At 44.4% G+C, this 23476-nt stretch overlaps 1 protein-coding gene across 5 annotated transcripts in view; it reads right to left on the reverse strand.

Moving 5' to 3' along the window:
• The window catches only part of si:cabz01090165.1 (uncharacterized protein LOC100333421 homolog), a 254108-nt gene that overhangs the window by 44687 nt on the left and 185945 nt on the right, over positions 1-23476 (reverse strand). The window lies entirely within an intron of this gene.

The following is a 23476-nucleotide window of genomic DNA, read 5'->3' on the forward strand; positions in this document are numbered from 1 at the left end:
TGAGTGACTGGAGGAAGGTCGATTGCAAATAACAGCGGAGGAAAAGAGACGCGCTCTTTTATTTACGGTGCTGAAATATTCCGACTGCGCCTCAACTTGCAGGGCGGAATACAGAACAGGAAGTGAGCACGTGTCCCCGCGACGGGGTGGAGTGCAGGATACGGGTTAAATGGGAGAGATGTAATGCAATGAGATAAATTCAGTGGAAAGCGATCGGGAGAATTCAAAACCCAACAGTCAAATGTCAGTGGGTAATTGGGGAGTGTGCACGTGATGGAGATGGGAGGACAACTGGAGTTCACACAAGTTCTGCCAGGCTCAAGGTGAATACAAAGTTCTGGTGGTGACCTCCGTGAGGTTACACACCCACTCGTGCAACCTCACGGTAATAACGTTTTACATAAAGCTAATGAATAATAACACGGAGGCGTCATAGTCTGAACCCAGACAGGAAGCTCTTTATTGCTCCCACGTTATCAACGGCAGCTTCACTGCTGCCTTTCACAATAAAAGCCCTAGACACATACACTGTACTATCGATTACCAGAGCAGACTCGAGTCCCGTTAGAGAGGCATCTCAAGAAAATAGTTACAGCGTTAACTTTCTAACTAACTAACGCTAACGTTGGCTAATTCAGTGGAGGGGAAGCCCAGCGCTGTTATCCCTGGTCAAAACAATCATACAATATCAATAACTTTACTTTGAGTGACAGCTCAAAGTCAAGTTCAGGACGTTTATTGTTTTAATAAATTAGATTATTGTTATATTTAGGCATCCGTTCATGTGTACGTTTTAAAGATTTGGCCGGCATTAAGTACATGATTATGTAATAGTCATTCTGTATATGATTCTTTAGATTCTTTTGCGGTAGGCGATGCTCGTTCTGTAAGGAACGCCGTTCCTCTGGGGACACATTTGATTTGAAGTAAAGTCAGCTCAACATGCAGAGCAGCTAGCCTCTCTCTCCTCCGTCCATTCATCACTCTTCATCCCACCCAACCTCTGATCGTTCTTTCCCTCTGTTTGACCCGCTGCCTCCATCCATCCCTCTGTATCTGTCCATCTTCATCTCTCTCTAAATAACCTGAGTGACACATACTTGTTTCATAAACAGTGAAGACATAAGAGATAACTGGGTAATGTTAATGGAGAGATGGATTTTTTTTTAAGTATAGATAAAAAGCATCAGTGTTGTTCCACGCAGCCCCCACGAGTCATGAAACTCACTCAGCGTGTTCATTAATATGTCAACCTACCATCATACATTTCATTATCGTCTCATTTATGAAACGACGACGTGTCACTCGACACGCCCTCACCATTTCAGAGACGACACGTCCCACGCAACAAGTCCTCTCAAAGTCAAGTCAATGATCAACAATTCAATACGTCGATGTCATCTTTATCTCCATAGTTCTGCTGGAGGGGGGTGGGCCTGCCTGATCTGAAACCAAGTGGTGCTTTGGTGTTGGACTTCGAGCAGGCGGCAGTATACAGGTGGTCTTGGTACCAGAACACCCTGGGCCATAGTTCAATGGTCAGCTGCAGCGGTTGCCAAAGCAAAAGCCGTGGTTTGGAAGGAATTCCAGAGGGTGGATCAGATGCCCTCTGGGACGCTAAAGGCTCTGGACATTGTTGGGCCGTCTCGGCTGACACGCCTCTTGGATGTCGGGGACAGTGGGCGTAAACCAGCAGACCGGTGTTGCGGAACCAATTTCTAAAAGTGGGATCCATTTATCGGGCGGCAACAGCCTTGTGATTGGTGGTTCGCTGCACAGTTTGCGTGTCAAGCGACACAAATGCCGCAGCGTGACATGCTGGAGTCAGTTTGACATCGTACGTCCTGCAATGTGACCATTTGCAGGTGGGACCAAGAACGGCAACGTCATCTTCGGTTGCCAGACGCCAACGGAGACAAGCGTGGAGGCGCAGGTTGCTGCTGTGAATCCATTTACAGAAACTGACAACTCTTACGCTGACATTTTGCAGCTTCAATGCCGAGCAGCAGTAAAACAACTTTAAATTCATGTGGCGCCGACGGCGGAGGAAGTCGAGCTACTCCAGCAGGTTGAGAGGGTCAACCAACGAGAGGCTGTTTACTGCTTCTACGCAGAGAGAGAGACTCACGCTGAAAAGCACAATCACACCCAGCTAATTATTTCAGCTGATATCTCCGCTTCTAGACGGAGATGAACAGCAAACAGCAAGGAGCCGGGCGGGAGAAAGGAAGTGGAATTAGCAGATGAAAGGTGAAGGAGGATGAGGAGAGGATGAGGAGAGGATGAGGAGAGGAAGGAAAGGTGAAGGAAATGAAGAAGAGGAGCCAATAAATAGGGGAAAGAGGCAAATGGAAGAAAGGGGAAAAAGCTTTTTGCAGAGAACAGGGGGAATAAAAAGGGGTGGAAAGAGAGGAGGAGTTTGATGAGAGGAGGCGTGATTGGTTGAGAAGGGAAGGAGGAGAGGCGAGAGAGGGAAGAGGAGACTTTATGTCAGACAAGTTGCATTTTTCATCCAGTTGGTGGGGATGTTGTGCTACAGCTATAGAAACGTGCACAAACAGAAACACATGCAAACAAGCATTTGTGCAAACAGACACACACACACACACACACACACACACACACACACACACACACACACACACACACACACACACACACACACTACTGTGCTAAAGCGAGCTGTGAGCGACTGAAACAGAAAGAGAGACCGACCCCCCGAGAGAAACAGAATGAGACAGGAGTACGACCACTTCTTATTTATCACACTGTAAATATTCTGAACTCATTTCTCCTCTGTCACACTGAGCAATGCTGCTGCGGCATTAATCCACCCAGCGCTCTCTATCACACACTCTGCATCGCTGCTGCAGCGACTCACACATGTCACAGTACGACTCTGCCCTCCTCTTGTTTAGGTTCTTCTTTCCTTTGCATTCAATCCCCACTGTATCAGACATTGTGTATCCTAGATAGTCATTCAAAAAGCAACTCATTTGCAAGTGGTGTTTGGGAGAAGCCTGGCGCCATCTTTATTACAATTTATGGTCATAATCAGGACAAGTCTTCAGTGAAAGAGTTTGGGCGTTGGTGGAGCTAAATTGGGGCCCGGGGTCATGCAGCAGAGGAGCTAGCTAGCAGCTAGCGACCTGAGACGGCGGTCACATGTCCCTCAAATCTTTGACAAATGGGACATTACTATAGAGCCCAAAACCGTGTGTTTGTAGGAAGCTGTAAACATGTTTGAGTTGGACATTTTCTAGCAATCGGTTGAATATAAACGTTATCCAGGGATGTCTTCTAATGCAGCCAAAATGAAGACCATCAAATCGTTTCAACTGCATGAATTACAATCCTACAGTAGCTCAGACGCCACTGAGCATGCTCAGCAATGCACTTCCATGTGTGATGAGCTGAGAGAATAAACCACACTGTGTTCATCCTGATGATGGAATACATCACAACTATGGACCTCTATGGCAGAGAGGAAGAAGAAACACACACAGTACTTTATAGTAGGATACATTTATTGTTGTTTAATAATAAAAGATATTATTTAAGCAATTCATGCTAAATGTTGCTACCCAGCTGGATCTCTCAGAGGCTAAACTAATGTGGTTGAATTATTCTTATTCTATGGAAAATTTGAATCATAATGCAGCATTAAAGTCAACAACAGTCAGCCCATCACAGCTCGTCTGTCATGGTTACATTCATCTCTATTTCTCTTAATAAAGGCCTCAAAGTTAACACGTTCAGAACACGCCATGTGCCAAATTATCACAAAATCATCAGGCAACTAATCCATAAAACATTAGTTACAGAATTTCAACATCTTACCGACAAAGGTTTAGAAGAAGAGGCTCTTCTATGAAAACCTGATAAAGAATGAAACGAGCTCAGTGGAAGTCTGTCTTTTTACATGATTAAATAAAACTAAATATATATTTTTTTTATATATTTTGCAATAATAACCTTTGCCTTATTGTTATCACTTTGTGCATAAATCTTCTCACAGAAATGGAGCTAGATGCATTAATGTGCTGTAAAACATTCTCGATGTAGGTGGTAGATGTCACTCCGTGTGACATGTTGTTTCATGCCGTCACTGTGCTTCTGGTATGCAGATCATTTAGTGTGTACGTTGTGAATATTGATGAGGAGTTATTATTATGCTAATGCACATTCTTGACGTTGGGAACATGAGATATTTTTTGTTTCAGCAGCTTACCTAAACATCTCCATACATCCTCCATTATGAGCATATGGCTTCTATTTGCATCATTATATCACGAATAATACGCATTAATAATCTCATACACTTTATTGTGCCTTAACCAATAAAGTGGTCTGTCAGCGTGTCTGTCAGCGTGTCTGTCAGCGTGTCTGTCTGCGTGTCTGTCAGCGTGTCTGTCAGCGTGTCTGTCTGCGTGTCTGTCAGCGTGTCTGTCTGCGTGTCTGTCTGCGTGTCTGTCAGCGTGTCTGTCAGCGTGTCTGTCAGCGTGTCTGTCAGCGTGTCTGTCTGCGTGTCTGTCTGCGTGTCTGTCAGCGTGTCTGTCTGCGTGTCTGTCTGCGTGTCTGTCTGCGTGTCTGTCAGCGTGTCTGTCAGCGTGTCTGTCAGCGTGTCTGTCAGCGTGTCTGTCTGCGTGTCTGTCTGCGTGTCTGTCAGCGTGTCTGTCTGCGTGTCTGTCAGCGTGTCTGTCAGCGTGTCTGTCTGCGTGTCTGTCAGCGTGTCTGTCAGCGTGTCTGTCTGCGTGTCTGTCAGTCTCCTGCTCCGCCTCAGTCAGCTTGCTTGCTGCCTGAATGATGTATTTCAAATAGGATTAAAATCAATAATAACTGGCATCCACCACAGAGGGCCGGCTGCTGACGACGGTGCAGTCTGGGTAGAATTCATTCATATTAATACAGACTGTGTGTCGCCATTCATACCGATGTCATGCTGCAGACAGAGGGGCTGCTGGGAAGTTACAGCAGATGCAAAAAAGCAGAGGATTAGTTCCTCGTTTCACAGGTGATAGTCTGACAAACACCCGTTCGACTCGACCTGCCGTTAAACTGCTTGGTTCCCTGTTTACATGCGCTGTCAGTTTGGGTGGTGTTGGTCCAATTTCGCCGCGTTGTCCTTCAGCTTCCATGTTGGGTAATCCTCTTAGAAAGATGCTTGAGATCCTGAAAGCCATCCCCTCCAAACAACAGCCACAGAGAGCACAACCTCTCTGACTAGCTAGCAGTTAGCTAGTCCCTGTCTGTGATGGTATAGGCCTGCGGGTATGAACGCGACACCAAGCTTAAATTAGTTAAAGCTATTGTTCCAAGCATGTTAATGCAAATTATTACAAAGTTTATACGCAAACAGGATTGTTATAATGACAGAAATGCAATTTGATTTTGTGCCAGAGGACTGTACTCACCAGAGGCTGACCTTATCAATCCTCACTGACTGAATAAAGAGCATGAAATGAGACGTGATGACAAAGAATGATCCATGAACAGCAGATAAACACCTACGATATTAAGCCAGAAGAGAGAGCTGAAGACTTTAAGTGCGGGACGCTCACAGGTGGTAAATGGAACAGACATACTACCACGGGCTAAACCATGAGAATGAACACACTGAGTCTTTAATCTGAGACTTGTTGAACGTGTGCTGTGAGAACAAGCCACACTCTGCTGTCAGCCACCGAGCCGCTCCCTCAGAAAGACTCTGAGTTTAATAATAGATTGAAAGAAGCAGTGACTTATCTGAGTCCAGCAGAGCAGCCTTCAAATCGTCATGTGTCCTTATTGTTTCAATCCGCTGATGAAATACGTTGAGACTATAACGATGTTATGGAGCAAACTTCCTGACTGTAAGTTATAGAAGCAGTTAGATGATGCTGCACAGACTGGAGCTCCCCTCACGTGTCGATGGAGGAGAACACCATCAGCGATGCACAGCTGGATGAGAGTCGTGCATCTTTGTGAATGCAGCAGCAATGCTGCTCCAATTAACATCACTCACTGTCATTTACAGCACTGGTGTGTTAATGGATTTGGCGTACACTGGCAAGACGGTCATGTCACGAAGATTGTCGTTTTAAATTCAAATGTCATTTCATTTCCGCGGTCGTCGCTGTCACGCTCATTACGAGCCACACTGGGCGAAGCTGGCAGCGCCGTACTTTTACCCGCGAGCTGTAATCAATATCACTCGGTGCCATTTAAACCAACATTTAATGCCGTCACATTCCCAGTCAGTCGGCGCTGCTGGGTCTGTTTATTATTGTTTCCTAAATTTGTTGCCGCCGCAATTATTGAATATTTAATTTGATGCCAGGGCATTAAGCGCAGACGCCAACCATTCAAACCCTGCCAGTCATTTCAACCCTGATGGATTATTCCAGCGCGGTGTCAGTCAGCAGGTCTCCATGTCTGCAGGTTTCTGCCGATGACACAGCTTATTGATAGAGGGGAACCCGCCTTCTGTTGGGACTCAGTGGTAGAACGTCTGAAACCACCGGTCTACACTCGTATGCGTCCACTCGGCCAAGAACACAGCGTCAGGCAAAACACTCAATCCACTCTACCGTGGGATGTTTTGACACCGAGCCGCTCGGACTCTGAAATAAGCCGAGTCGATATTGGCCGTCAGCAACTGAATTAGACTACTGTGAAATAAGACACCCAACAGCTGGAATAGCTCTACAGCGTGGATGCTACACACGGCGGAGCAAAGTCAAGACAAATCCTTAAAGGATGCAGGGTATGTGGGGGGGGGGGGCTTCAGGTACCATGTGCACCGGTGCCTGGTTAACCTAGTTAGGTGGAGGAGCAGGTGTGGTGGTGAGTGAAGCTCCAACGCTCAGGAGCTGCACTATCGAGCTCCATCTGACACCAGACCACGGTGCACTGACCCGGTGTCAGTGCGGGGTCGAGTGGCGCCGGTGCCGGCAGGTGTGAGGCACTTTGTCGCCACACCTGCCTCTACAGGCAGCCAGCAATCATTGCTTAATCATTTACTGTCAATTATTAACAACAGATGGTAAATACAGCATCATTATTAGATGTACGAGGTAGATGTCACTCCGTATGACACACCGGTTGCAGGCTTTTGTTGTCCCTTTCTCTCTGTCTCTCTCCCTCTCTCTCTCTCCCTCTCTCTGTCTCTCTCCCTCTCTCTGTCTCTCTCCCTCTCTCTCTCTCTCTGTCTCTCTCTCTCTCTCTCTCTCTCTGTCTCTCTCTCTCTCTCTCTCTCTCTCTCTGTCTCGCTCTGTCTCTCTCTCTCCCTCTCTCTGTCTCTCTCCCTCTCTCTGTCTCTCTCCCTCTCTCTCTCTCTCTGTCTCTCTCTCTCTCTCTCTGTCTCGCTCTCTCTCTCTCTGTCTCTCTCTCTCTCTCTCTCTCTCTCTGTCTCTCTCTCTCTCTCTCTCTCTGTCTCGCTCTGTCTCTCTCTCTCTCTCTCTCTCTCTCTCTCCCTCTTTCTCTCCCCTCCTGGTGCCCCCCCCCCCCCCCCCCCTCTTCTACCTGCTCTCTTCTCTGACATTGCAGCACCTGAGATGAATGAGTCATCAGGGAGACGGGGCGGAGGACGACGGGTGTCCAAAAAAGACCCCGACGCGAGCGGAGACTTTGGTCTCTGTCTGCTTCTCTCAGAGGTAGCTGGTCTTGACCCGCTTCACAGCAGCTGGGATGTGCAGCATGGAGGTGCGTCGATGCGACGAGAGGAACGAGTGAGGCGTCTGCGAGCCTTTGTTTCATGCCGTCAGTGTGCTTCTGGTACGCAGATTATTCAGTGTGTACGTTGTGAATATTGATGAGGAGTTATTATTATGCTAATGCACATTCGTGACGTTGGGAACATGTTTCAGCAGCTTACCTAAGCATTATTATGAGCATATGGTTTTTATTTGCATCATTATATCATAACAAGCATTAATAATCTCATGTACTTTACTGTGCCTTAACCAATGAAGTGGTTATTCCCCCTCCTACCTATTTCAACTGAATTACTTTTATCATAAATATAGATTCCTTACATATAACTAACATGTTCAATACATAGATGAGGCTGGTAGTGTTTTGAGTGAGCAGCTAAATGTAAATATGAACAAACATACAGGTGTCAGTGGGGTCTGTTAAGGCAGCGCTACCAACCCAGAGTCGGTGAACTGAGATGTTTTGAAATGAACGTCGCTGAAAAGGTCACAAGCTGACAGAGTCCTGAGAGCTGGAGCGTTTCGTCTGCCTCTCAGCGTTCTAGAACCCTCGTTCTCTACACCTTCTGACACTGTGGATGAACACCGGGCCCGGCGCCGTCGATGTAGCAGAGCGTTCATATTAATGCCGCAGCGGCTCACCAGCGGCGTGGCATCCGCCTCAAAGGGCTGCGGAAGATCAAAGCCAAACAGAAACCGGGTTTGACTTTCATAAAAATTCAATTTATTAAGCCTTTGATCGCACATTGCACTTCTGCAAGTCATTGATTTCTGGCTTTTGTCCAGAAAGATCATTGTGCGTTTGCTCCCGTTTGATCACGGGATTGCAGGGCAATTTGGCGTGCGCGGCATCGCACCGAGCCGCCAATGATGTGATGGAAGTCCACTGAGCGGCTCTGATCAGCGTCGAGTTTGTATTTACATCTCCGGGGGGGGCGGACTGGAAACAGCTGACTCACATTCTCACATTCTGGACGCACTGCAACTCATTCGTTGTGCTATAATCAAAGCCAAATGGTATTTGGTAACATTGCAAAGGCCAAGAGTGCACTGTAGTGCAATCAAGGCTGTTTTGCAGACACATGCTGTTTATAAACGGTATACGACATTCAAATATAATATATATAATATGTACATTTGAGGACCCAATTATGAATTCACCAGCAGAGAAAGAGGTCGTGTATGCAACCTTCCATTTCAGTAACGTTCAATGAAAACACGGTGTCAAATATCATCATCGGTGCAGCATCATCTGAACGTCGTCGCGAGATGTTCCCCTTTTCCCAGCATGCCCTTCAGGACCCCCTGTGGTGACATCATCACCCCATTACAGAGTCCCGGCTCATCTACCGACAAACTGCTGCACCATTACTGCTGCCAGTCACCATCGCAATCAAACAGAGGTTCAGGCGTACAGCAGGGGTGTCGCACGCACACACACACACACACACACACACACACACACACACACACACACACACACACACACACACACACACACCTGTGCCAGTTCCTAACTGCGGGGATCGGTTGTTTGCCCTCGGTTTGCCTTGTAAACTAACGACTCGCTTGAAAGGCTCATTTGAAAGATTTCAGATTGTCGCTAAGGTGACTCTGGGGGGGTTGTGGAAATTGTGCGCTTCCAACAGGGTGTGTGTGTGTGTGTGTGTGTGTGTGTGTGTGTGTGTGTGTGTGCATGTATGTCATGGCTGGGCGAAGGCAATCAGAGGCATCAGTCTGATCACTTCATCTCATCGCTGTCTCACTGTGACTTTGACAGCGAGGATGTGTGTGTGTGTGTGTGTGTCCAACATTTAAATATGTTTTAAAGCATTGTGCTGCTGTGTGTGTGTGTGTGTGTGTGTGTGTGTGTGTGTGTTTTAAATGAGACTAATTATGTGACCGAGTTTGTTTTCGTGATCTGACCCTGTTTAATTATCTCCCTGAATGTCACTGTGTGTGTGTGTGTGTGTGTGTGTGTGTGTGTGTGTGTGTGTGTGTGTGTGTGTGTGTACATGTATACAAATTTACAATCCAATCATGTGCGTGTTTGGGAATACTGAATTTAAATATTTTTACAAGTTAAATCTCAGCGCCACTGCTGTTTATACAGGATTGTCTGTGTGTGTGTGTGTGTGTGTGTGTGTGTGTGTGTGTGTGTGTGTGTGTTAGTGTGTGTGTGTGTTAGTGTGTGTGTGTGTGTGTGTGTGTGTGTGTGTGTGTGTGGTTGTCTTTTTGGAGTCAATCTTGAATAACTTTACATAATCCATGAATGAAGACACAGCACAGCGGAGACGAAGCCGACATTTGAAACACCAATCAGCTTTCTGCAGAGAGTGTGTTTCCTGCTGGCTAATGCTAATGCTAATGCTAATGTGTTTCAGTCCAAAAATGCTACAGATGCCAGATAAAAGAAAAGAAGAATGAGTTCAACGGATCCTTTTTAGTAGTATCTATGAAATAAGACAATTACAATTAACTTTCCCATCTGGAATAATTTCACTATTTTTGTTTTTACTGATTTATGAGTAAGGATTTTTTTCATGAGATGAAATTTATTGATTTAACCACGCAAGAGTTTTTTCCCCAACGAAGGTCAGGTTAAGCGACGTACTGCTCACCCTCGTTCCACCTCAACGTGTCCTCGCACAGCAGCTCTCATGATATCCTACGAACAGAGACGCTCCTCTCTCCTCAGCCACAGTGTTCTTTTTCAAAATAAACTTCCGTCTTCACAGTTACAGAAGTACCCAAGTTACGTGACAAATAAATCAACGTTGACGTCTGGTTTCACACGGGAACGGACGGAGTTCTCCTGGCTGAAAGATCGCGGTTTGTTAAACCATCCACCTCCCTTCGTCGTATGAGATTATGTGGGTATCATATGAAGAAAGGACAACAATGAGGACATCTATGATTTAGGACACGTTCTTTTTTTGTCGGTATTGCTACGACTGTTGGATGAGACCAGCCTGTCAATATCAATCTCTATTACGTAGAGAGCCACATTGTTTGTTGTGCATCAGGGCTATTTCACTTTGTGTGTTCCGATGAGGTGAGTGGGTGAATGGCGTTTTGTGGACGGCGCCCTCGTTTTCCATTAGGCAGCTTTGTCGTGACCATAAAGCGTGTCCAACTGACTGAAAACGATGTTCCTGCCTCAACAGACAAACTGTCAAGCTGAAAGGTTTTTATTGAAGTTTGAATACATACACACACGAACACAAGTGCCAGAAACTATACACACAAATACATAAAAGCATGCATGCACGCACGCACACACACACACACATACACACACACACACACACACACACACACACACACACACACACACACACACACACGACACAGATAAGCATGCTTATTGCTGTTTCTACAAACACAGGCGGCCGTTTGTTGTTGACAAGAGGATTATCATGTCAATAAGAAACAGCAGCAGCGGCAGAAAGGAGGAGCGGTGAGGAAGAGGAGGCGGAGGAGGAGGAAGAAGACGGCAGTGACAGACAGCATAGCGGGAGGACAAAGAGGACGAGTGAGTGACAGAGAAAAGGAAAACGGAGCATCTTTGTTGATAACACTAACAGCGTACTTTCTGTAGCGTCTCCTTTGTGTTGTTCGACGCCGTTAGTCTGATTGGCTGCCGACGGTGGCTCAGATGTATTAACGTAAGCTGGCGAGGTGCTGAGCTCCGCCGCTGCACACACTGGGAGCCGCTGCACACACTGGGAGCCGCTGCACACACTGGGAGCCGCTGCACACACTGGGAGCCGCTGCACAAGAAAACTGCGGAAGTGCGGCGTCAAACGATGCGTGTGACGGACCGATACGCCAACCAAACCGCCGTTATCGGACGATTGTGCACAGAAAGGTTTCCCCATAAAGGTACAGTACCATGTTCGGAAAATAAAGACATCCTAGCTCACCTAAAGCTACGCATCTTGACCTTTGACCTTTTCAACGTGTATTTACTTCCCCTAAACTGATATGATCAATGCTTTTTGGCAATTCTTTCTCAATATGTAAAGAGTGAAGCGAGTGCAGGAGGCAGAGGAGGTGTCACAATCAGGGTTATTTGTTCAGTTCACAGCTCTTTGATATCGACTTCATGTTTTGACAGTATGAAGACGGAAAACTACAAAAGTAGTGGACCAATTAAAAAACCTGGCAAGAATTACACATGGACATGCGTTCCTCGTCTGGTGGAGATTCTGAAACGATGAACCACTACATTTAGATTTGGCTGGATCTTTCCGAAAAGCTTTTGATTCATTTTACTTTAAGAAGAATACTTCCAGTAAAGGCTAATCTAATACTGCAAAGGGCACAGACATATCGAATCAAGTCCGAACTGTTTGTGATGAATCACACCCGCTCAGGGCTGATGAACTCAAGAACTCATTCATGTCCTGAGAATTCAAAAAGCTCTACACTCATTAGCTTTCTGTATTTTCAAATCAGTCCAGCTGGAAAAGAATCCCCCGTCTATCTCACAACAATCTGTTCTTTCTTTTTTGGCTTTTCGCGGTAAAAGCCAACAAAAACAACAAGACCTTCCTTTTCGTCACCACGGCCAGTAAGAGCTGATCTGATTTCTACTCATCGAAGTTAAAACTGCAGCTATGGTCATTTCTACGATTGACGGTTAAACAAATCTCTCTTACTAAGGGTGTGATGCATCGGGAAGTGTTCAAGCTCGTGGTCAAACCTCTTGGTTAGGTTTAGGATAGAATTGTGGTTTGAAATAAACAAAAGTCGTGTCTTAGTGGTCAACGTAGGTAGGTCAGCGGTTGACCTGACAGTTGGTTTCACACGGGACACAGAACAGGGGCCTCCTGGGTGAAAGTCCTGCGTTGGGACTCAGCCTCAGAGACTGAGGAGCTCAGACACCTGGAGGGAGCTTGGAGCAGAGCCTCTGCGTCCAGCTGAGGTGGTTCGGGTGTCTTTCAGGATGCATCCTGGATGCCTCCGAAAGCTCTCCAGGGTAAACCCACAAGACGCTGGGGGGATTATATATATGGCGACTGGGCTTGGAAGGCCTCGGGGTCCTCCTGGAGAAGCTGGACTACGTTCCTGGGGAGAGGGAAACCGTCTGGAACACCCTGCTAAACCTGCTGCCCCAGATAAGCAAAAAGACAATGGACGGATGGACGGATGTAATCTAGACCAGAGGCTGGATTCCAGTCCGCTGTGTTGCTCACTTGAGGATGCACACGTGAAAACTTTAACGAGCAACAAAAGTGACCTCATCAAAATAAATTCACTGTCAAAAAAGTAAGAAGAGAAACGTGAAGAACCCAAACACTGAGGAAACCCCGTCGACACATGAAAGCTCCAGTATGAATCAGCATAATATTCAGTCCAGTTTTAACCTCAATGTCAAGACGTCTGTGGACCTTTAAATCCCAGCGCCATGGCTGACTGTCAGAGCCTTTTATCAGAACTGACTGCTGCTTAATGCCACAGAACCTGCTTCTACATTCAATCCAAACACACTTTGATGTCGCGGTTGGCAGCTCTGGAACACATTAAAGACCACCGTGGACCGAACATAAAAATGGATTATGATAAATCTGGATTCATGAGACAATAAGCCTAACATCCTCTAGCTCTCACATGTCATCAACCTTCTCCTTCTTACCATAAATCCTTGTTTCGGGCTTGTTTACTGGAGTGTTCTACACTTCACATACGTGTCTCCTACAGCTACGGCGCTGTGGAAGCGTGGAGAGTAATCATGCAAATGTGGAGTGTGCACACGCATGTTCCGTGTTTACTTTGTGTGCGTCTCTTGAGCGAGCTGGAGGATCCACAGGAGGGAACCGAGACGACGAGAGAGTAGAGGACGTCGGATCAATCGCAGAGAGGGGGGAGGGCGATAGGAGAGGAGGGGAGGAGAGAGAGAGAGAGAGAGAGAGAGAGAGAGAGGGAGAGAAAGAGAGAGAGAGAAAGATGAAAAAGGCGGCAGGAAAGCTGACACCTCAGCACTTGTGCAGCACATCCTGTACTCATCGCAGCACTACTGAGGGATGAGAGAGAGGCCAGACAACGATACGCTGCGAGACAAACCGACGGGGAGAGTCTCAACAGAATATTGGACGGCATGTCAAGGATGCTTGTTTCCCCCTAATTATGTATCCATTCGTATTTATTGCTTAATGTTACACCCTTCACTGATAGTTTCTTTTAACCATGAGTGTAATCTTTCCCTGAATGCTAAGCTGCCCGGATGTGGCGTGAGTATTTTATTTAACGTTTACATGTTCCGGAGGACACGGAACAACTGTTTTATTAATATTAATTTATTCATAGACGTACATATATTGACTCATAAACATGCAGCAAAAGAAAGGAGAAAGAAGATCAAACTAGCTGAAGATACAGACACGACGACAGAGGAGAGAGCAGTTCTTTGTGTGCAATACATGTTTCACAGTTTATGTGTACATATAGTTATTAATATATAGTGACAATGTTTAGAAAGTTGGGTGTGCATTCCTACGGATGCCCAGTCTACATATTTAAATGCACAATTTATTTAAATCTATTTTATCTCTCCAAGATGGATCCACTAAGTATACAGTAAATATTGCTTTTGCATAAAAAGTCCATATCAAAATCAAACAATACAACAATTAAAAGACATTAAACAGCAGTAATCGTGTATTATGTCATCTGACTTTACAAAATGGCACCCTTAACCCATTTGTCCAATTTGATTCCACATTGAGAAGGGAGACAGAGAAGAGCATGTTTGAGAAAGGGAGTTCAGCGGAGCGCTGGTGAATGGCCTCAAGGCTGCCTCCTGTGAGCCTGCAGACCTTCAGACCTTCAGACCTTCAGACCTGCAGACCTGCAGGCCTGCAGACCTTCAGACCTGCAGACCTGCAGGCCTGCAGGCCTTCAGACCTGCAGACCTTCAGACCTTCAGACCTTCAGGCCTGCAGACCTGCAGACCTTCAGACCTGCAGACCTTCAGACCTACAGACCTTCACGCTCAACCAGCTAGAAAGCCAACAGTCACTGAATCACTCAGCTGCTTTTACATTTAATCATTCAGGTCCATCAGAGTCTGGAGACCAACTTTCCAGTTCAACTTTGATCTGCCGTGGTTACACACACACACACACACACACACACGCAGACTTTTTAAACGTATGCTCCCTTGAGTTGACACATTGTTACTTTAGGTAGGTTAGGGTTTATTGGTTCATAGTTGTATGTTGCCCAAGGATCTAAACAATGCAGTTGGAGAGTAAAGTGATTATGTATGATGGCTAAAAGTTTAGCAGTATATACAAACAGTCTACTTGATCAAACATGGGCTGTCACTTTGGTATCTTCCATATTAAACATGATGAAATGATTTATTGAATGTGCGTGTGGGCGGAAGCTCGCTTTAAAGTAATTGCGGAAGGAAAATGTCAGCTTACATAAGCCAGTAGTTTGTGTGTGTAGTTAACGGGCTGAATTGGACTCGTCGCTCAGCCCTCCCACTCTCAGAGTGCTTTCCATTGAAACGTGTCAGCCAAGTCAACAGCACTAAGTAAGGACTCCAACCGCACGGATGCCATTCAGCTGCAGAGCTGCACACACATGGAGCGTTTCCCCTCTCCTATTAAAGGCATTTTAACTTGAACTCACCCACCCACACATGCATGAAGCTGTCGTTTAATAAGTTGTTTAACCTCACATGCGCATATCGACATTGACAATTGTAAAATTGAAAAATAAACGCTGAGGAGAAGTCAGTACACACATTTTTTTTTAATTTGTGGAATATCACAGTTCTGATGCACTGCCTTAAGTTTAAGCTTCCTGGTAATCTGATTGGATGCACTTTGAAAGGTCAGCGGTAAATGTGCTCAAATATTATGAATTTTGAGTGCAGCGGCAAGGTATAAAATCTGAGCCGAGTGCAACGCCCAAGGCAACGCTGCCGAGAGGTTCAGATCAGAGAGTCTTTGAGAGCACTTAACACCGCGACGCACAGCTCTGCTAGCATGAGCAGCATGCTAGCAGAGCATGACGGAACAGAGGAGGCACACCGGTCCCCTTGAAACAGCCTCAGTCTCTACCAGACTTCTGCCGTAAAATATTAGAATCCATCAGCTTCTGCCACTGGAGGACATTTTGCACCCGAGCATCATTTTGCAGGCTGACATAAATAGATGCATTTTGTATGCATTGCATTCGTTGTTTAAATGCTTTTGCACCATTTTGCAAAAAAATAAGCCAAATTGACTTCACCGTGCAAACAAAATGCCACTGATTGTGATTCATTTGAATGCGATACAGTGTAAGAGCGCTCACACCAGCGCTCCACGTTCGTCACAGCCTCAGTGCTGCCTGAGAAAAATACTTTCTACAAGATCAACGAATAAAAAGATGCAAACTGAAGGCCAGTCAGATCCACTTTCACTCCACTCTGACAATGACAGATTGGTGCTGCTGTTCCTGTGGCGCCTGTCTGCAGAATGGGTTATTACTTCTCACTAAGGCTACATCTGCTCCAACTAAACAAACTGTTTAGGTTACTGAGTTGTTTGCAGATTTTCAGAGGAAGTCAGAGTTGGTTTCGAAGTTTTCCTCCACCAGTACGGGTCAAACATCGCGTGTGCATTATGAATATGCATACAGTCATGACAGCCTACAGGCAGCAAGCTATTTTAATTTAGGAAATAATCCTTTTGGAACACTTTGAAAATGTAGTACACCATCAATGATTATACGACTGCTTCTTTCAATAGTTCCGTTTATATATTTCAATGTTTTTATCATTCCTACTGAAGGTCACGAACGGGATGGATCCTTTCCCAGCATGCAAAGGGACAGAGACACTTCTTTTCTTTCAAACAGCCTTCCTAATGATAGGATCTTTCACAGATGCTATTGGTCACAACTATCACTTTGTTCAGGTAACATGATTGCACAATGCTGGACTCAGACGATGGAAACATTCATGTACAAGTCCAATGACGGGCTTTAAAGTAGGCATTAATGCATTATTGAGCTGCAAACAGTCTCTGGCAGTGATGAGAGCGGCAGTTAGCAGTCCGAGAGTGTTTTATTGTGCACAACAGGTTGATGGCCTCGCTGGGACAATTGACTTTTCTATTTCAAACACAAAACGCATCAGAACGGCAGGGTTTCTGGTGCAGATCTGCAGCTCAAACTCGGTTAGCGGTGAACTCTGTTCAAGGCCATCGAGCTCGAGCTTCACCTGAACGGACTGAACAACAAAGTGAATATTAAGAGCATGAGGAATATCATGATGCATGAGACCTCAGCTCAATTCTGAGCAGACGCAGGGAGTCTGTCTCAAGTTCCAAATCTTGAGATGAAACATTATCAGCAATAGCAAGAAGAATAGACACATAGTAATAGGTTTGTTGTTCTATTGCTATTGGCTAAGGTGAAATGCATGCTGGGATACTTCTCTGCCATAACTTAACACACTTCAGCTCATGCAGCATCCTTGATAACACAAGTGGAACAGACATCTTTGGGGCATTGAGACCACACTTGGTAACACACAGACTTTGAGGTAGAACTCTACTTGGACATTTACCAAGTCTGTACAAAAACAAGTCCAGCTAAGAACGCAGACTGAAGAACTGGACCATCTCAAGCCGACCCCGTCTCCAAACAACTGATGACGGTCACACATTTAAACACGGGATTAACATGGTACATTGGCACAAAAGAAAAACGCAATAAAATGACTTGGTTAGGTTTAGTAAAAGCATCATCGACCTCCTGTCCCATCCTTCAACACCGACCTCCTCCCTATGCGGATGTCTGCAAACTATGACTTGAAACGTATTTGTGATATATCAGAAACAAACTTGAAAATGAACTAGGCAACCATACTGCTCATCTCACAGCCGAGGACAACTTGGAGACTCCAGTTCACCCGGGGAACATGTCTAACTAAAAAATGTAAGCAAAAGCACTGTGATAAGGATACAGTATATGGGTTGGTGGCCTGAAATATTACATCTCAACAGGTCTGAATGACCCCTGCAGCACCTGGCATCTCCTGTAGAGAATGATTCTCTCACAATAAGACCATTTTAAATGGAGAAACTGATGCAAAGACTTTCATTTGTGTCTGTTCCGAACCAGAGAGTTTATTGTCACATTGTCAAAATGCTTTTTCACCGTCTATTTCCAGCCCAACAGGAAAAGGCTTATCTGGGAAACACAGAGGGATAAATACGCACACAGTGTATCGCTTTATCCACCGGCCATTGATTTAGTCAGAACTTGGGGTGGACTGCCCTGTCTTCACCTCTAACTGTTTCAGTTTTTGATTTATCGCAGTCTGTGTCTGAGACCTTTCACCCTGCTGAGAACATTGAGAAAAGACCGGCTCTCCCTTCCGGTGACCCAAAGCTAATAACTTTATCTGCTTTAGTGAACGAACGACTTAACACTGGTTTGCAGGACTCCCTGCAGAAGAAGGAGGGATGTGTTGTCTAATCTATATCAGATAAGCGTACAGATAAACAGATGGAGGATGGAGTTATTTGGAAAGGGTCATATAGTACCTCATCAGGGTCCTATGGACAAGACCAAGCCAGTGTAAAACGTCCTGCAAACACTTTGGTTTAAGCATTTCAAGGGGCTTCTGAGACTTCATGTAGCACCTATATCGTAATGTGACAAATTCATTTTTGTGTGGCTGAATGAGTTCACTTCAAGTGGATCGCCAGTTGCCAAGGGAGGGCAACGTAATGGAGAGAGAACCTTTGTCAGGCTCCCTGACCATGCAGATATCTTCTTTACTGGCGACTATAAATCACCCCAAGGGACGACTTACCCCTCAGAGGGCTGTCGGGCTCCTCATCTCGTGATGGAAGCTCATCATTAATGCCTCAGAAGAAGAAAGTCAGGATGAGAAACAAGAGTGCATCACCGGACTCTCTGAAAAATGTCTCCTTGCATGGATGGAGACCGGATGAGTGGACTCAGCAGAGGCCACACACTGTGCCTCTAGAGATGTCCTCACTTGGCAGCCCAATATCTTACTTCATATCGGTCATTTACTGGATAGAGACATCTGTGGTCCACAGAAGATGAATCCTAATGACTTCAATGAACCTGGGACTGTCAGTGAGCTTCACTCACTGACAGAACGTCTACCAAACAAATAACTTCATTACTGTCAGCACAGACATATACAGACATTAGTAAACAGTATAGTGTTACACAGTATAGTGTAACATTGAATCTTACACACTGTACAGATCATTCAATTTTTTGGTTCATCTTTAGAATTTTGTGCAATCTTCACAACCCGCCCGTTCTCACCAATTGTTGATGAATTACACAACGAATACTAAGTAATGTTTGTAAGAAATAAGAACACAGTTCTTACATTCCGTGTGTCGTTTATATGTTGTGTAGTCTGACTGCCGTGTAACACCTGAACACGCCTTTCTTTGCTGTGAGAGAGATCGTTTATGGGCGTGGAGGTAGAACGGATGGCTCCAACAACATTGTTGGAGACCCATGTCTCAAAGTGTTCTCAGCCCATCTTCTTAAACCTTACTGGTTTAAAATCTGACTGCCGCTACCGTAGTTTTGTTGCCTTGACGTCTGATACCGACGGACAAGGCATCCTTCAAACTATGAAAGTATGAGGCGCACCGGGCTTTCAAATAAGTACAACGTAAACCCATCCGTGTCATTGTTAGATGGACTTATAAAATGCTCCGGGAGAGTGATGAGGTTGTATAAAGACCCATACGTGACCTTTACTGTGGTATCACCCTCAAACAAGAATCCAAAAGTTAAGTCCATCTTTCATCTAACAGTTTAAGCTTTATTTCCATTTTATTGTATTAGTTTATTTGACAGAGAATGTGCCCATGTATCAAAAGATTTGTATGAAACCAGAGTAAGCCTCAAGCTAATAAAGTTGATTTGCAGCTGTTGTCCATGGCCAGATGTTAGATAGCGGTATAAAACTCTTTACAGTCTCTCGAGGCGGCCGACACGTCTACAGATTCTCCTGTTCTTTATGGAGACATCTGGTACATTCCCACACCACACCACTGGTTTGGTGGACAAACATGACAGAAGCATTTCAGCCCAGTGGAGCTCAGGTTCATCCAGCTCAGAACTATTGATCAGTCAAGTCATCCAAATATTCACCTATCCATCCATCCATTCATCCAGTTTAATTGCCTTCCGTCTCCACTCAACCACATCTATTCATCCAACCATGCATCAGTTCAAATGTCTGTCCAGTTATCCATCCATCCATCCAAGGGGTTTGCTGCTGAGGACATTTTTATGGCAATAAGCAGGAAGACCACAACAACAGATAAAGAAAGTGAGATGTCTGACACAGAGAGCTCGTTAAAAGGTTGCATGTTTTTGTGCAACTTAGAGAATAAAAGGAGGGGGGGGGGGGGGGGGGGGGAGATGGTGTGTGTGCTTTGTTGCTCAGTTTAAAGCGTGTTAGAAATGAATCAAGTGGCATTACTTTTATGAAATAATTTGAATGTTACATTACTTATTAGATTTGAAACTAGTAACTAGTAATCTGTAACATTTACATCTCTAAAGTAACCTTCCCAACGCTGCATATCAACAAAGATAACCAGAGCATCACTGTTGTTTAGTAAAGTTTACCACCGTCTGCACTTTATATCTAATTACCATGTTGGATTTTTATGAAATCAGATTATGATTTATGGCATAAAACAGAAAAAGCCATGAAAAATGTTCCGTTTTTTTTTAATAACTGCTTCCATGTTTGTATGAGCTGGGTGATATAACAGTGTAATATTTGACATTGTAAATGGTAATATACTGCACAGCATGCAACATAACAAACCACACCTCCAGCTACTACGCCACGTATTGTGTTTCTAAACGGCATAACGAGTAATTACACTTTACATTCATGCGTTTACTTGCTGGCTTACGGCTTAACGTGTGTGACTAATGAGTGCATTCATTTTATGGAATATATATGCAGCTCCCGTCTAGCTTCTGCTATGAAATACGAAGTCGGTCACAACGGCATTGATCCCGTAAACTGATGTGAAAATGAGATAATGAGGATTCAAAGAAGCTCGGTAGTTCTTTGAATCTGCGTCACTTTCACGATGAAGGTTGTATTCACATCCCAGTAACTAGTACCTGTTATATACAAAACTACCACAGTTAAACACTTAAAGTTAGTAGTGGAGAGGCATCTTTTGTAGCAGATAATGAAGTCAACTTGAGGGTTGGGAAGGAAGCAGCCTCAGCTGGGTATTTAATGTGGTTTGAGGAGAGCCTGAGGGCTTGTGACAGTCACATTAAACACACAGACAGCCCAGATGAACCGCAGCAAACCTTCACAAATCAGTCGCTTTGTTTCAGCCTGTTTGGAAAAATCAGAGGTTGAGACGGAGTGTAGTCGAGGGGAAAACCCCGCTGACCTCAGTCTGCTTTTCAATTGACAGTTAAAAACACACAACTACAAATTCAAAGCACACACTTCCTGCATTTCGTTTGGCAAACTATACTTGACACGACAACACAGAATTGAGAGGACAAAAAGTTTGGGTCTTTAATACTCCGTGACCGTTTCTCCTCGCGGCAAACTGATATTCTCCCAAAGTCTAAGAGGCAGTGTCTCGAGAATTCACGTCTACAGCATGACTTCAGCCTGGTTCACGCCGACCAGTGTCGGCACAGTTAGAACATGTTAGTGTTCACAACTACAGACATACACTAGTGGTGTAACTGACCTCTGTCAATCCTCCATCCGTACGGATCCCCCTCACGGTTCACCACGCATGTAAACTGCAGATTAATCACAGTTCAACGTTAACATCACGGTGTGAAATGAAGTTTTACTGACAAACTTTGAGTTTCGTGATCCGTTGCACCTCGAACATTTACACATCCTGTTGTCCAAACATAAATACTTTATTATAGGTACATCATATCCTGTGAAAGCTGCTCATGACACATCCTTATGCATCACATTGACGTCAGATCACACACAGATTAGTCCACATAGACCTTATCAATGAGTTGCAGATGAAACATGGAACATGAATATAGCCGCGGCCTGTTTTATTTTGTATGCATTCTTTTTGAATTTTGATAATCTACATGCATGATGCCGCCTCCACTCAAACCCCCCGATGCCACTGATTTGCAAATAGGCTGACATTCAGATTCATAACTGGTGATAATTAGCACTCATCACTGTATCTGTTATTGAAATGTTGGCTTTTATCTCTCCATGACTGATTAATTAAAGAGATCAGCATTGTTTCTGAGAGTTTTTTTCAAAGGACTAGTCCATAAATATAGCATCACTTTAGGGTGTGGTTGTTATTAAGGAGAAAGGGAAATGAGGAGTTTGTTTGTGTCGATGTAAAGCTTTTAATAAATGTATAACGGGGGTTCATATTCTATAGGATAAAACAATCTTATGTCACATACATTAAGTGGAGTAGAAGAAAAAAGGAGAATAAAACAGAATCACTGTACTAGATCCTCTAACTTATGAATGCTTCACTTTATCAAAGTAAAAATGTGTTTAGAGACTCTCAACATTTTGTTCTTTGATCTGGGAGAGCTTTACAGCTTGGATCTACATCATTTCTAAAAAGAAATATCCTGAAATTGCTTTTTTTTTTAAGGCGAAAATTACAATTTTCTATTTGTGCTGTGTGCCATCTTAATGCACTCTTAACCAGTAACATATATACTGATATTTACACATTTCAGCACATCTCACAAGTGTTAGGGGTATTTCAATATCAAAAGTATTAAAATAACCCTTACAGTTGCAAAACTACACTCATTTTAGTATGGCTATGCTATTTTCGAGCGGAGGCCTAAAAATAGGCCTAGGGTTTAAAAACGAGTACTCTTACTGTCAGTGAAAATTGTTAATTAAACTGCTAGACGTCGTTTATTTACTACTGCGTGCTTCACTCAAGGTGCGATGAGGCGTTTTGACTGCTGGCGAAGGTGACGAACGGACAACAGAGACATGGGTCGACTTTGAATAGAAGATACTAATCCATATAAAAATGACTGTACCGGCTTGAAAATGATTAACCTCCTATTTTTAGGCTTCTGCTCGAAAATTGCATACCCATACTAAAAAGAGTGTATTTCTCTAACTACAAGGTGTACTTTAGGTTTGGTGCTATAATAAAGGGAACACTTGTGAGATTTGTTCAGATGTGTAATTATCAGTATATATGTTACTGGTTAAGAGTACTTTAAGATGGCACACAGCACAAATTGAACATTTTAATTTTCGCCTAAAAAAAATGCAATTTCAGGATATTAATTTTAGGAATAGCTGCAAGCTTTAAACCTCTTCCAGATCACTACTCTGTACTCGGTACTGTAATCAAAAACATGCTCGCATGTTTCATGTTGGATTCAGGAGTGTTTACATCCACTTTAAGTTCCTGTTATTTGAACACGTTTGTGTTGTTTTAAGTTCTTTAAAGTTAAGTGCCGGCTGGTATGTAGCACTATGCGGCAGTTTTGGACGTCTTTTTAACTGAGTTTGGGGGGTGACGCAAGGTTAAGTGAGCTGAGGGCTGTTTGAAAATCAGGGTTGTTTTGAAGAGAAGTCTGCTGAGGTGAATTTAAGACAACATTTCTCTCCCCCAGCGCTGTGGCTTCCACCTCACTGATCTGTCTCTGCTCCTCTCCTCCTCCTTCCTCTTACTTTCTTAATTTCATTTTCATTCTACTTGTCCTCTCTCTCTCTCTCTCTCTCTCTCTCTCTCTCTCTCTCT

Source organism: Cebidichthys violaceus, unplaced genomic scaffold, assembly GCF_023349555.1.
Source record: "Cebidichthys violaceus isolate CVI_PGR_0920_01 unplaced genomic scaffold, fCebVio1.0.p SCAF_1, whole genome shotgun sequence".
NCBI lineage: Eukaryota > Metazoa > Chordata > Actinopteri > Perciformes > Stichaeidae > Cebidichthys > Cebidichthys violaceus.